The 13761-nt window shown below is 42.6% G+C and overlaps 1 long non-coding RNA gene across 1 annotated transcript; it reads right to left on the bottom strand.

Moving 5' to 3' along the window:
* Positions 1–4985: 4985 nt before the first annotated feature.
* LOC120510530 lies at positions 4986–12177 on the bottom strand. The gene is made up of 3 exons (XR_005629530.1): positions 12056–12177; positions 11662–11750; positions 4986–5149 (listed from the first exon to the last, which is right to left on the bottom strand). It is a non-coding gene; the product is annotated as an uncharacterized LOC120510530 (long non-coding RNA).
* Between the last annotated feature and the right edge of the window lie 1584 nt (positions 12178–13761).

A 13761-nucleotide genomic window follows, 5' to 3' on the forward strand; every position in this document is an offset into this window, starting at 1 on the left:
GTTGCAGGTTTCTCTTATTTATCCTTCTTTCTTTCTTGCTTTCTGTGTCAACAGCCTTGCTGGAAAATTCTTTCAGGGGTTAATGTGGATTCTCTTATCCAGCTTCTCTCTGGCTCACAGAAGTCACTGTAAAACCTCCACAGGACGGATGCTGCACAACCTCCCTGGACAAACTGTGACTGATCTCTCTGACAGTAAATGTGCTTTGGGAAAAAAGTTCATATGGGATTTCTTCTTCTTGCAGGTTGCAGGTTGTTCTTCTCTTGGTGTTATTTAGAGTACCCTGGCTGTGTCTTCTTTCTTCTCCCCACAAGATAATTATCCCCATTCATAAAATGGGAATAAATATAATTCATAAAATGGGGATAAATTCCCTTCTGTTCTTCATGCTGGCCCAGCTCTCTGGGACTGAGGTTTTAAACACCTTTGTGGACTGCAGCAGACTCAGTTGAGGCTGTCCATGCCTGGTTTGCTCCTCTAGGCCAGCACAGAGCACAGACCCCAGGAACATCCCAGTGGGGATGAGCAGGGGGAAGGATCCCCTCTCTCCACCTGCTGTTGGTGCCATTCACAATGTAGCCCAATGGGCTTGTAATTTACTTTGCTCTGAGGACATACTGTTGTTTCATGGTCACCTGGGACCCCTCAGAGCTTCTCTGCAAAGCTGCTTGCCAGCCCACTACACCAGTTTATTCCTCCCCAGGTGAAGTATCAGCATTTCCCTTCAGTGACCTTCATGAGAATCCTCTCTGCCCATTTTCCCACACCAGCAGGGTTCTCTGCATGGCAAAACAACCACTCCCCCTGGATTTTTATTGTCTCCAAACTTGCAGATGTCTCAGTCCTTTTTAAGACTAATAAAAATACTACACGGTATCCATCCCAAAACCAACACCTGTGGTACTGCATTCCTGACTTGCCTCGTGCCCAATTTCCTGCTGTGATCACATCCCTTTGCTCTCACTATCTCAGCCCATTTTCAGTCCACCTCACTGTATATTTATATTCCCTGTTCATATGGTCATAGTCCTTGCATCTTTGCTCCCTGGTTTGCTCCTGGATCTGATCAGCTGCCCCAAAAAGTCGCATATCATAGAATAATAGAATCATAGAATGGTTTGGATTAGAAAGGATCCTAAAACTCATCCAGTTCCAACCCTCCTGCCATGGGCAGGGACACCTTCCTTATCCCAGGTTGTTCCAGCCCCATCCAACCTGACCTTGAAGGACATGGATCCTTCCAGGGATCCAGGGGCAACCAGAGCTTCTCTGGACAACCCATGCCAGTGTGTGTAAAGAATATATGTTAAACCCAGCCTTTGCAGAGCTGAGGATGTACATGGTGAGGCAGAGGCAGGAATACCCAGGCTCCTGTTGAGCACTTCCAGTGCTGTAGTGAGCTGTGACTTGCTCTGAGTCAGTCTGCCAGTCACAGGGGTGCAGCTGATGCTCGGACTCATCCCAGTTAATTTTAGCTGCCAACAAGTTTGCTGTGTGTTCTGAGCCAGCCTTTTAGGCTGACTCTGTTGTCAACACACAGAGACAAGTAACCCCAGAGGGCAATTCATCCAACCTCTCTGCATCAGCTCCAGAGAGACATAATGAAGGGCTTGGATTAGATGTCTAATTATTGGATGGTGAAGGTTAGGGAAGATGAATCCCATCAGAAAAAAATCAAACCAAAAACCAGGTTGTAGGAAATGTTTTGCAGGCTCCCTGCCAGCTAAGGACTCCTCTCTGCAGCGACACCTGGCCCTGTTCCAACTCCTTTTCTCTTCCAAGTAATGTGCAAAAGAGAAAGCAGAAGAAGGGAACAACTTGACTTCAATATTCCTGGAGCAGTATTTTTATTCTGCCTGTCCCTGGGATGAGCTGAGAAGGAAGAACTCTTTGGAGTGGCAGGGAGGGAATAAAGTGGGGACAATGTGCCCAGGTTTGTTTGTTCTTCCCTGTGCTGCTGTTTTCTGCTGTGAGCCTGTTCTGTTTGTTTCTTGCAAGGGGACAGATTGCATTCCCCTGCTCAATACCAACAAGGCATTTGTGGTGATGAAATTGTGCAGGGAGAATATTCAGAGAGCAAAGGGAATGTGGATGCAAACAGGAACAAATGGGCTGATTTAGGGCTCCTGCTAAACAAACCCTCAACCTCCATGCTGGGTTAGCACACATCTCACCCAAGCACTGAGCCAGTGGGATTGATATCTGGGTTATGGACTATATCACAGTTATTAGCTCAGCAGATTCTTCCCTTCAGCTTTTGCTTCACTCCCCAAAATAAAGGCTTCTACTTTTCATTTCCAGATCCACAACCATTCCTTATGGTGTCCAAAGTGAACAAGGGATCCGATTTAATTTCCAGCATAGCAACTTAGCCTTGGTATGATGCGTTTATCTATTTTTTTTTGCTTCATTTTAACAATAATAATACAACGACCACCTCCTAATGCAGCTGCAATTGTGAGGCGTTGTAGGGAAATTTAGCTAGAGTATGAAAAATTGGAATAGACTGGGGAAGAAACACTTGATGTGCTAATCATGCCCTGAAGATATGTCAGATATGTCACTAGATGTCAATCAATCCTGTGTTGTGTTGCCCACAGTAGGACTAGCCTTCACAAATACAGGAAAAAAGGAAACAAAAGCATGAAAAAAAACCCCCAAACTATCAAAAAAAACCAAAACAACAACAACAACAACAAAAATCCAAACCAAACAAAACCAACCAACCAAACAAAAGAACCCAAACAGACAAAGCAAAAAACCCTGAGGTTAAGGCAAAGATGAAGCCACAAAGAAAGAGATCAAAAAAGAAATCCCTGGAGGTTCTATAAAAGGGAGATCTCCAAGATCTGGTTCTCCCTCCCTGGTGGAAGTCCCCTTGCTGGCCTCCCTGAACACACTGCAGCAAGTGGGTGACTTTTGGAGTAATTCTGGTATTTTTCTTGCTGGATGTAATGCTTTTCTTCAAACACTAGTTTGTTTGTAGGAGTCATTCCCAAATCGTGTGCAGCATTTTTCAGCCATAACTTGGGTGGTGTTTTTCAAGCCCACATCCCACAGAGCCTGAAGCCAGACTGAAAATCCTGACATAATGTTGGTTCACATTACAATCCCTCTTTAGCTGTATCACATATCAAACATTTATAAGCATGTTTACAATGCTAATTTCTTTACAAGGCAAACTTATCTTTCCCAACCATCAAAAGAGGTTTCCCCAGGGGAATTTTTGTTTAGCTGACAATGAGAAAGGCACTCTCATCGATGAGAAAAGCAAACCCACTAAGCCCTTTTCATTGGAATTATATAAACACATTCCCAAAGATGTACAAGGAGAGAGCAGTCTCTTCACTTACAGTGTGTGAACCCCTGGCTTGAAGAGCACTTAAATGGCATTGAGTTCTCTACATCTCCACACAGCTGAGAAAAATCTCACCCTGGAAATCACTGGTGATGCTGATCAGTCCTTTCCTGTGAATGAATCCACTGCAGATACCTGAGATGGAGACATCTACCTTCAGTCAGGTGAATCCCACTGTTGAGTGGCCCTATAAAGCAGTGAACAAACTGGATCTTCAGCAGTGAGCACTGGCACAGGCACCTGGAGAAGGCTTTTGGCAGACACGTGGCAGGAAGCTCATGGCTCAGAATATCAAGGATGGTGGAGATGTGAAGAGTGGATGTGTTCTCACTACCCTGAAAAATAAAATCAACCTCCTGTGGGCTCAAAAACCTGCTGAGGGTAGCTGGATCCCTAAGTTTGATGCCATACCTTGACCTGGATTTGCACATCCTTTGGGCATGGTTGCCAGCTTTAAGGGCAGGGAAGTGTTTAGTTGGATGCCAGGTGGACAATCCTTCCAGCCAGAGCCTTCATGTATTTGGAGATGTCTCAGGTTTAGCTGGGTGTGTATTCAATTACCATCTGTTAAACGTGGGGCAGTTCTCTGCTGTTCATGGGGCAGTTTTCTTTATCTCTCCCACAGCCAATCCTCCCTCCAGGAGATCTCTGCTGTCCATGGCCACTGAGTGTCCCTGCAGGGCTGATCAAATTCCAGCATCCCATGGGGAGATGCTCCGCCCAGGGCAGGAGCCAAGCATTCCTACCTGGATACAATCTGAGCCTGGAACACCCCAGCAGCCTTTGCCCCCTGCATTCCCAGAGGAGCAGCTTTCTCCTGCCCTGCATTCCCAGAGGAAGAGCAGGCCCATCTCCAGCAGCCCTGGAGCTGCAGAGGAAAACTCCCCCCTTGTGCAGGATCCCTGCTCCAGCAGAAGCACAGCTGGCACTGCAGGAGGGCTGAGCCACCCTGGGATGGGACTGTGCCACCACCCTGACCCACAGGGGCAGCTCCTGCTCTGACTCTGGCAGTGGTGTTTTGTATTACAGCATTTTTATTTTATTTTTTCCGTAATAAAGAACTGTTATTCCTACTCCCATATCTTTGCCTGAGAGCCCCTTAATTTCAAAATCCTAATAATTCAGAGGGAGGGGTTTTACATTTTCCATTTCAAGGGAGGCTCCTGCTTTGAAGACAGACACCTGGCTTTTCAAACCAAGAAAGGAGAGCATTTGCACCTCCCATTTGTGTCACAAACAAGCCTCTACTGACTGAGAAACACAGGGAGTGTGTGCCCTGCTCATTCCCCTGCCTGACTGTACAACCAGCCCACACTTGCCTGTGTTAGTACTCAACTCATCTCTCTGATGAGTACAGCTATTAATAGGAGCTCAGGAATAATATTTAAAGCAGACAAATCAGCATCTTTAGCAGCCTCATATGTTGGCACAGCAACAGGATTATGTGAAGGCTATTGATCCACAGTACCTTTAAAAATAAATACGCATTTTTCAACTGTTTTTTTAATTATTTTTACATTTTTTCATGGCTTATTTTAAAATTTTATTTAATTATTAAATTTATAAATACATTGATGTATTTTTTATTTTGCATATTGAACACATGGTCCTTGCTATGAATAAACAATGAAGAAACAAAGCACTGAGCCTCATTACAGGAAGAGAAATGTTAAGAGCATCATTAAGGCTTGTGGATCCTATTCCATCTTCATACACACAAGGAAATTGGTCAGATCCACTTCTTCCCCCACTGTGGTATTCTCAGTATAAATTGTGAGACAGAGTTGTGATCTGCAGAAGGAATAGATAAAATTATGATCAAAAGCAGATAAAATTATCATCAGTAGATTAAAATTGTGATCACCATCCCTTTTGTTGAAAAAGGGAATGAACAAAAGGCATGTATATCTCCACTGCTTAACAAGTATTTTTAAGCAAAAAAGCTGTTAAGCTGCAATTTTTCCTGAAGGATTCAGACATGACAAGCAAGAAAAAATAACAGCACAGCTGGTTTATTAGTTGATATTGAAGTTTCAATAGAGACTTCATTTATAGTCACTGGAATAATTACCACTAGAGCTGATTTGGCAGATTTCTTCAAAACCTGTTTTACAGTAAGAGAAACTGCCTCCGCCTCAAAAAAAAAAAAAAATAAAAAATCTGTCTCTAAAGTGCTAAAGTGAACTTAAAAACTGACATTTAACTTTCAAGTTCCTGAATTTGGGATAAATTGATTCCACCCTACATGTCACGCAGTCAGACACTGAGCCCAAGAGTTGTGGGAACTTTTGGACAGCTCCTAAGAGAAGGAAGAACACAGCAGGTGTGGTGACACAGCACTGAGTTCTCATTAACAAAATAATTGACTTTCTCCCCCCACAGCCAGGGAGGAGGTCATTAGTCAGTGCCTAGAAAGCCATTGATTGATTCAGCCCAACGTCCACAGGCACCTTGTAGAGGCAGAAATGAAAACAACAGCAGGGAGAAGTGCCAGGTTATAAGGCTAAGTTCAAGATTTTGGCTCACACTGGTAGATTTGGTTTGGATTTTGGATGAATTTGGTTCACCTCTCTTGTTGGTTTGACTCATCAGCCTGGTGGTAGTGTCTCGAGGTAAAAATATAAATGGTGGTGATGCCACCAGAGATCTGAAGCTGCCCACATTGAATGGGAATAAAAAAGTCCTGCCTGCTGCCATGACAAGTTCTTTGGGAGAAGCAGAGAACAGGAAAACCTTAATTCTGCTTTAAGCAAGACATCACCCCCAAAAAAACCAAAAACCAGACAAAACCAAAACAAACAAAAAAAAAAAACCCCACCAGCTGATTTCTTGCAGATATATCTCCCCTCTTGGACTGCCTCTACAAAAATTTTTCCTATTTCTCATCCCAGTCCCAGAACCAGGCTCAGTCTTATCCCTCTTATCTGGCAAACAAATACAGATTTATCTCCTAGTGCCAAACACTTGTGTCAGTAAGGGAAAGAAGTTTCTAGAAGATATTAAACCATTTTTGATCTGATCTACTGAATGCAAGTATGAGCAGATTTGGTTAAGTCTCTCTTTGTCACACAACAAAGAAAGGAATGGAAAGTCAAAGAAGGAGGAGGGGCTGAGTCTGATTCCTGTACCAATTGTTCAAGTATGAGCATAAACAAAAGGAATTATAGTGATTGTTCCTTCCAGTTGAGGAAGAAAAGGTTCAACATAACAATGTCTAGTTTTAGTGCTTAGGACGGAGCTTCTGAGGCTTGCCAAGGAATTTCTGAAGTCCTGACAGGGACAGGCAGTGCAGCACCACTGCCCTTCACAGAAAGTTAACCTTCAAAATCAGCATTCTGGATTGTCAGCTTGGTTTGTTCAGCCTGGAGAGGAAAATGCTCTGCGGGGACCTTAGAGCCCCTTCCAGGGCTTGAAGGGGCTCAAAGAGAGCTGGAGAGGGACTTGGGACAAGGGTCTGGAGTGACAGATCAAGGGGGAATGGCTTCAAACTGAAGGAGGGCAGGGTTAGATGGGTTATTTGGAATACATTCTTCCCTCTGAAGGTGCTGAGGCCCTGACACAGGTGCTCAGAGAAACTGATCCACCTCTGGATCCCTGGAGGTGTCCAGGGCCAGGCTGGATGGGGCTTGGAGAACTCAGGGACAGCAGAAGACATCCCTGTCCATGGCAGGGTTTGTAACTAGGCGACCTTTAAGGTCCCTTCCAACCCAGTCATTCTATGATTTTGGTATGCTTTGAAGAAAAAAACCCAGTAATTTTCAGACACTGGTCCTGAAAAATCATTTCCCACAACAAAAAACCCAAAAGCATTCTCTTCCAGTTTCTTTGCAAGGATGTAGCACAAAGGCATTTTGATGTAGCATTTCTGCATGAATCCCATTACCTTCCTGGCAAATACAATGTGTAGTCATAAAACATAATCAAAAAAATCATCTTTATGTTTGCATTTTCCCATCAACTGCAATGATAGAGGAAAATTCTTTAACTACTGATCCTCTGTGTGATTCTTTTCAGATCACATATTGTCCTTAAATAAGAAAGAGTAAGGAAATATATAATACTAAAGGAAGGACAACTTCAGAATTGTTTTGGAGTGGCGATTATGGTGGTGTTACCCCAAGCTCTCTTTTGGCAAGAAAACTGTGCTTCAAGAGAACAGCTACCTCTGCCTCAAGATCAGTTAAAGCATTCAGCTGCAGCCCACAGGAACTTAAGAAAAGATGTTTTTTTCTCTCCCATTCCCATCTTTGCTGGTTTTCCAGTTGGCAGCTGAGATCTATAAATAGCTGGGGAGATGATTAGTCTGGACGATGAGTCTGAAAGATTCACAAATGAAATAATTACCCCACATCTGTGCAGAGCTCTGCAATAAAACTTCTAACACCAGCACTGGGCACAGAAGGGGACATATCCAAGATAAGATCAATACTTGGTTTGTTTCTATCCTAATGAAGCTGTTCATACTGCATGGCTGCTGTTTTTAATGGTCTTATCTGTGGGAATTGGATTTGTAGAAATTTTTAAAGTTTGACAAAATGTTTGCATAGTATGTATTTGTATGTAAATTTTGAGATAAGAAATGCTGACTTAGAAATGTTATAGAATAGGAGAGACATTGTTGAGAGAAATTGAATTGGAAACAAGTTTTAGAAGATAGCTTTGTAAATAAGATTAGATATTTTCAAGAAATAGAACTAGAGAAAATAGAGAAAATGAAAAACATATTGTAGCAGGACCCACGAGGGGTAATTTTAGATGATTGGCTTTAAGGCATTTTCAGCATGGTGTGGCTAAAGCTGATAGTCAAGAAACACTTTATGATGTATTGTAATTAGGAAATAGTTGGTTTTTGATTGTGATGGTGTGAATGAGAATATCTGTGTTGTCTCACCCTTCACCTGAGACTGAAAATGGAATAAAAGTTTTTAAAACACTTCTCAGTTGCCCCAGCTCTAGGTCAGAAAAGGGAATATTCTGACAAATTTTGTAAAAAATGTTAATAAACAAAATTAGCTGTTTCCCCTGTGAGTGCAGAAGTAAAAACTGCACCTGAAAAAGTATTTACAGACACATTAATATTTTTAAATTTTCTAAAAAATGGGAATTTGGTAATATCTGCTATAGATGTATAGGGTCTCATCCAAAAAACAATGACTTCTGAAAAGCCCAGGACCTGGCTCTGCCTTCTCCTACCAGCCTGATTTTTTTTTTTTTTTCATGTGTGTTTGTAGAAATTCAGCTGCAGGCAGCAGTTTGCTTCCACAACTTGGAAAATCCCATCTCTCCATGAGCTGTTCATACACCATCCTGCCTTTCCAATAATGTTGTTGTTGGCCTTGCTTAGACAACCGAGCCAGAAAAAAAAGGAAAAACTTGCTGTTGGTTTTCACCACGCTGCCTCTCATGTATTGATTTCTCTCCTGTGGTTTGTAAGCTGTTCTCCTTTTCCCTGGTTCCCAGGATTGCCTCGCTGCAGGAAGCAAGGCTCTGTTGCAAAGGCCTCTCTGTGCTGCTGTGGAATGCCTCCACTTGGCATTGGCTTTTCAAAAGCTTTTCTCTCTGCTTTCTGAAGACCCACAACAGGTTTTAGTTTCAATTGCCCAGTCACAGAGTTTTCTTACAGAAGAAAAGAGGAAAAAAGAAAAAGGTGATTTTCCCAGCACTGAAATCACCTTGCTTGAAAAGCTGCTAAAACCCAAGTGTGCACTGCAGTGTATTTGTTGTCTCTTTTATAAATGAAGACAAAGAACTTCTGGTGTTGTGAGATGAGACAATTTTCATCAAACTCAGAATCATTCAGAATCATCTTCAGATGTTATTAAATTCCTCTATGAAGTGTTAAATTCCACCATCCCTCCATGTGGTCTTGCCTCAGTGAGATTTGAGTGGTATCTAACATCTAAATTCAAGACAAAAATCACAACTCAACCACAACAAATATCAAGCTGCAACATGTGAAAATCTGTATCACTACTCTGCTTTTCCTCTCTCATTCCTTCCACAATCAGGACTCTTTCTTTATACATTGCCTGAACCAAAATTTATGGGTCTTCCATTGCTATCATGGGTCTTTTTCTGCATCTAAAGCTGGGTTCAATCCCCATTTTTTAACCTTTTAAAAGTCTAGTTTGAGCTCATTCTCTGTATCTATTTTGTAACAAAAAACCTGTTGAGCATGTGGCAGATACTTGAACAAAATTGGGAATTACTGAATATAAAGCAAATACTTCAGCCAGAGCCAATATAATGGGACAGAAAGGGGATCACCTTTAGCAGGCAGATGGGATGTTCCTCACAAAAGAACATGCAAATACACCTGAAAAACATGATTTCTCATTCTCCCACACCAGCAAGTACAACAACCATTTTAAGACCAGCAAAGATTGTCATCAAGACATATTCTCCCTCCAGTAAAATTAGTTTCTATTTATATTTGCATTACACAGGAAGAGTTAGGACTTCCAGCAGCATGGATCATTTAGAGATCCTCAAGTCAAAGATATCATTTAAGTCTTGATTTTGAATGAAATTAATTAAAGGCAGAGGATTTTATTGTGATTTTTTTTTCCCCTAAACTTCCAGATTTGTTGTTCTGGAAGATTAGGGGAAAAAAATCACAATAAAATTGAAAAAAAAATAAGAAAGAGGATGATGATTTTTTTAAGTTCCTGAAGTCCTCTGCTTGCTGCTTGACAGTACAAGAGACAAAGGAAAGAATGAACTCTTACAACTAAATGCAGCCCCACATAGCCAAGGCAGAATTGTGGTTCTGTGAAAAATTCCCAAGTGTTCCAATGCCATTAGACATATGAATAGATTAATAGAAGCTTAGGGAAAAATGGAGTGCAATGTTGTTAATTACTCAAAGAGATACCCATCGTTATGATCTCATTTGTTCATGCTCTGAGTCACCATCAAAATCATGGTTGCTCACACAGGCAGCTTTTGGATCATCCATCACCAGTTAAACCCTAATTCACAATTTCCCCAAGAAGATGCATCCTAAGTCACTCCTGAACTCCCTCCTGACGGATTGCTGCCATACAAAACCAACACACGGCCTTAATCCTCCATTTGCTGTCTGGGAAGACAACAAATATTTACAGAAAAATCTCACATCCTGCCACGTGTGGAGGCTTCAGCAGCATCAGGCTCAGATCAAGACTCAGCAGTGACACAAAAACAGGGCCCATCCAAGCACAACGTTAGGCAGGGGGGAACAAACCTCACCAGAAACTTCTGGAGCTCTGCTGGAAGTAAACAGATGTAAATAATTCACTGTGCATTCATGAGCTGCTTTCAAGAAGTGCCTGGCAAAGGGGGAACAGACACCAGCACAATGCAGCAGCCCACATTTTACCTGATTGAAAAGAAGCACGTTCAGTACTGAGTGGCAATGTGAAGTCTTGCCTTTCACAGTGCCTGTGACAAGCTCCTGCAAACATTCAATCTAATGGTCCTTGATTAGCAAGCAAGGCTCTTAAGTCTGCCAATTCTGCAGCCTGGATTTTCAAACCAAAAAAAAGTGATTTTTTTCTGAAGCCTGAAGCATGACAGAAGGAATAGCAACCCTCAGGGACACTCCTCTGTTGAAAAATGATGTGTTATTTCAGAATCTTGAAAGCAGAACAAACAATTTCATAGAATTATGGGGTCATAGAATGGTTTGGGTTGGAAGGGACCCTAAAGATCATCCAGTTCCACTCCCCTGCCATGAGCAGGGACATCTTCCACTATCCCAGGTTGCTCCAAGCCCCATCCAGCCTGGCCTTGGACACTTCCAGGGATCCAGGGGCAGCCACAGCTTCTCTGGGCATCCTGTGCCAGGGCCTCAGCACCCTCACAGGAAAGATTTTCTTCCCAATACCGAATCTAAATCTGCTCCCTTTCAGTTTAAAGCCTGAGCATGGCCCTTCTCCATTAGAAGGAGGAGTGAAGGTATGTCCTGTGCCTGCAGGTTCCTCCTGTGGGACTTCAGATCCATTATTTATTTAAAATGAGACACACATCAAACAAAACAGACAATAAGACTCAAACAGAAAACACAGATTTTGCTCCATATTCAGAAAATATTTGAGCTTGGCAGAGTTTCCTGCTCCAACCTACTCCAACCAGTCTTCTCCAGCGGGATTAGCTACAGCAGCTGCTCCAGGACAGTGTCCAGGAAGGTTTTGAATATCTCAAAGGATAGGGACTCCAGAACCACTCTGGGAAACCTGTTACAGTCTTAGACCACCCACATAGTAGGAAGTCTTTTCTTGCATTTAAAAGCCATTTCCAGTATTTCTTTTTGTGCCTATTACCTTTTGTCCTGTCACTGAACACCACTGGGAAGAGCCTGGCTCCACTTTCTTCCTTTCCTCCCAACAGGAGAAGTAAGTACACATTCAATCTGAAAGGCAATTTCAGAACAAATATTAGAACATATTGCATCAACATTTCTACTTCAAGGGTTTGATTGAGTGCACAGGGCTGCAAACAGACACTGCCAGCATGGGAATTCAAATTCACAGAGTAATACATTAATATGATGTTTAAACATAATATTTTATTTATATCCACACAACCAACAAAAATGGTAACACAACCAATATAAATGGTAACAAGCCCTGAATTTGTTGCAAGCCCTCACTCACCACGTTGGTTGTTTTAGCTTTGGGTTTTTCACTAATAAACAGAACAAATGGCAAAGCTCACCAGAAAAACACACAGAAGCTTTAGAGCTTAATTGGCTTCTACATTTGGGTCAGCAAATGTTCCTGCTACAAAGCCAGCGAGGGATTCTTGCAACCTATTCATGTTTCTCACCAGCACAACAGCAGCTAAAAAGATAGGCAACCATGGCTACCGTCATGGGATCAGCAAACTTCTTTTCACAGCTGTAAATATTTGTAGTGGAGCCAATTAGAGGCTGTGTGGTTTTGTCAGCATTGCCTAGGAAACATCAATAGCTGCTCCAAAGAATCCCCCACCTCTCCTTATCCTGCTCGAGTTTATTGAGCAGGGCAGAGGCTGATGGTGCCTCCTCCAAACACTGAGCTAGGTCTAGGTGAGAAACCAGCTCTGGCAAGGAATAAAGCTGCTCCTGGAGGCACTGAGCTCCTCAGCTCTCTGGTGGGATGTCAGGTACCTGTTGCCAATTCCTTGACTTCTGGGTCTCAGGCTGGGCCCTCCCAGGGGGCTCCCCTGTCAGGGGAGACCCTCCTGGAATGGTCTTGAGTCAGGAAAGAGAGACACACTGGATTTTTTTTTTTTGGTCTTCAGGTTCTTGTTTATTGTTATCTTATCTAGAGTTTTGTACATTGTCTATACAAGGCTCAGCACACTGGAAAAGTACCACAAAAATGGCTAATAATCTTTCATTCCAAGGCCTTTTAAAGCTAAACTATCCAATTAAGAACTAACACCTAGATTATTCTCCCTTTTAACCCAATAACTGATCCCGAAGAGCCCCCAGTGTGGACTTTTCTGCCCAGTTACAAAATGCCACCCAAACCCATGAAGAAGAAGGAAGAAGCAGCATGAAGAAGAAACCCAGGACAGCACCCTGAGCCCTCCATCCTGCTTCCATCCACAAGGTACTAAAAATCCCAAAACCTGAATTTCCCACCCAAGTGACACTGCTCTCTATAATCTATTTCACATTTTTGTGGATTTTGGTTTATCTTCAAGTCTAGGAAACTTTCTCCATGGATGAGGGTCAGAGTCAGTGCTGCCCTGGGGGTCAGGGCACCCCAGAACAGACAGAGAAATATTCCCAGTGCCCTGGGTTTCCACAGTGGGACTACAAAAACAGCAGGGAGGCACATGGGGAAGACCCCAGGCAGTGAGATTCATTTTAAACTAAGTGGAAGATTTCAGGTTCCTTTAGTACATCTTGTTTGTGTCAAAATCCCTGTTCTGAGCAAATGCCTTTCAAAGGCATTTGGGCACTGATGCATCTGCTCTCAGGGGAATTTTACAAGGAAGAGAGCCACGTGTATAGAAGTCATGGATAAAAGTGTTTTCCTTTTCTTCTGAGTGTAAAAGCAAACGCAGCCTCATAAAACTGGGAAAATTTTAAAGAACTAGTACCTTACATCTTTCTATGAAAGGTGCCCAAAACACAAGGCACCTGCAAGCAACATCCCTCAGCTACAGAACAAAGGATTCTGTGTGTCCTGTCAGTTTTAATGCATATTTACAACATCTAAACATATTTGACTTCTACTTGTCAGGCATTCACTGATGTTCAGGACAAAATCTACTCCATGCTATGAAAAGGTGAAGGGTGTAGCACATGAAGGGGTAATCCCAAAACTGATTACAGAGTCATAGAATCCAAAAAGCCCTCCAAGATTATTGATTTTCCAGGAGTTAACCCAGTGTTGCCATGTTCACCACTGAACCCTGTCCCCAAGTGC

The sequence above is a fragment of the Passer montanus genome, unplaced genomic scaffold (genome assembly GCF_014805655.1).
Source record: "Passer montanus isolate IOZ18808 unplaced genomic scaffold, ASM1480565v1 scaffold59, whole genome shotgun sequence".
Classification (NCBI taxonomy): Eukaryota; Metazoa; Chordata; class Aves; order Passeriformes; family Passeridae; genus Passer; species Passer montanus.